The sequence below is a fragment of the Dromiciops gliroides genome, chromosome 5 (genome assembly GCF_019393635.1).
Source record: "Dromiciops gliroides isolate mDroGli1 chromosome 5, mDroGli1.pri, whole genome shotgun sequence".
In the NCBI taxonomy this organism is placed as follows: Eukaryota; Metazoa; Chordata; class Mammalia; order Microbiotheria; family Microbiotheriidae; genus Dromiciops; species Dromiciops gliroides.
Genome location: NC_057865.1, coordinates 115,110,599 through 115,111,935, shown reverse-complemented (window position 1 = coordinate 115,111,935; position 1,337 = coordinate 115,110,599).

The window sequence follows — 1,337 nt, the reverse complement described above, 5'->3', positions numbered from 1 at the left end:
TCATTGCACATGTGTAAATTATATCGGATTGTTTACTGCCTCAGAGAGAGGGGAGAAGAGGAAGGAAGGTAGGAAAAGAATTTGAAATGCAAAACTTAAAAAAATAATAAAAATTGTTTTAGTATGTAATTGAGGGAAAAGAAAATATTATATAAAAAATTTTAAAAAGAAAGGATCTGAAACTCATTTATATTGTGGTGTCAGTGAGATAAAAACTGAGATAAAAGTTGGGAGTTAATATATAGAACCAGCCATTATACTTACCAGGCCTAAATGTACTTTTTTTCATTGAATTTTAATTTTTTCTTAATTACATGTAAATATCAATTTTTAGCATTCTTTTAAAAAATTTGAATTCCATATTCTTTTCCTCCTTCCCTCCCTCCTCTCTTCTCCCTTCCTTGGGAAGGGAAGCAGTTTGATATAGATTATACATGTACAGTCATGCATAAGATTTCCATATTATAAGCCTAAATGTCTTTTAATGGGGATGGAAGCATCAGGCTACAAAGATGACAAGGAAATGGTGCAAGTCCAGGCATCATCAAGGCAGTAAAAAGGCTTGGGGGGAGGTTGCTTTCCTCACTATCCCTGATGTCATACCATTTCCTCCATACATGTAACTGAGAATCTCCACAGAAAAGGTGCTATTTAGCTTTATGTTAATGTGACTTCATTCCATGACCAGGAAGCCTGGTGTGGTAGAAAGTAAACTGAATTTGTAGTCAGAGGATCTGGGTTTGAATCTCACCTCTGTTTCTTATGACTTGTATGACCTTTGGCAAATCATTTCTATGGATCTCTGTTTTCTTCTCTATAAAATGAGGGGGTTGGACTAGGTCAAAGCTTCCTAAACTGTGTGTTGCTGTGGGTTGTGATCCCATATGTGGTCATGTAACTAAATGTGGGATGTTATGCAAATTTGTCAACAGTAAAAGGTTATATATACCTATATATCCAGAGTCATGTAAAAATATCTTGGGTGAAAAGGGATTGTGAGTGGAAAAAATTTAAGAAGCTCTGGACTAGGTGATTTCTTTTTTTAAAAAAAGTTTTTTATTATTTTCCAGTTACATATAAGGATAATTTCCAACATTTGTTTTCACAGGATTTTTAGTTCCAAATTTTTTTCTCCCACCCTTCCTTCCCTCCCTCCTCCCCAAGATGGAAAGCAGCCTGATATAGGTTGTATATGTACAATCACATTAAACATATTTCTACATTAGTCATCTTGTGAAAGAAGAATCAGAGCACAAGGGAAGAACCTCAAAAGAGAAGGAAAAAAACAGTCCAAAAGTAGAAACAGTATGGTTCAATCTGCATTCATAATTCACAGT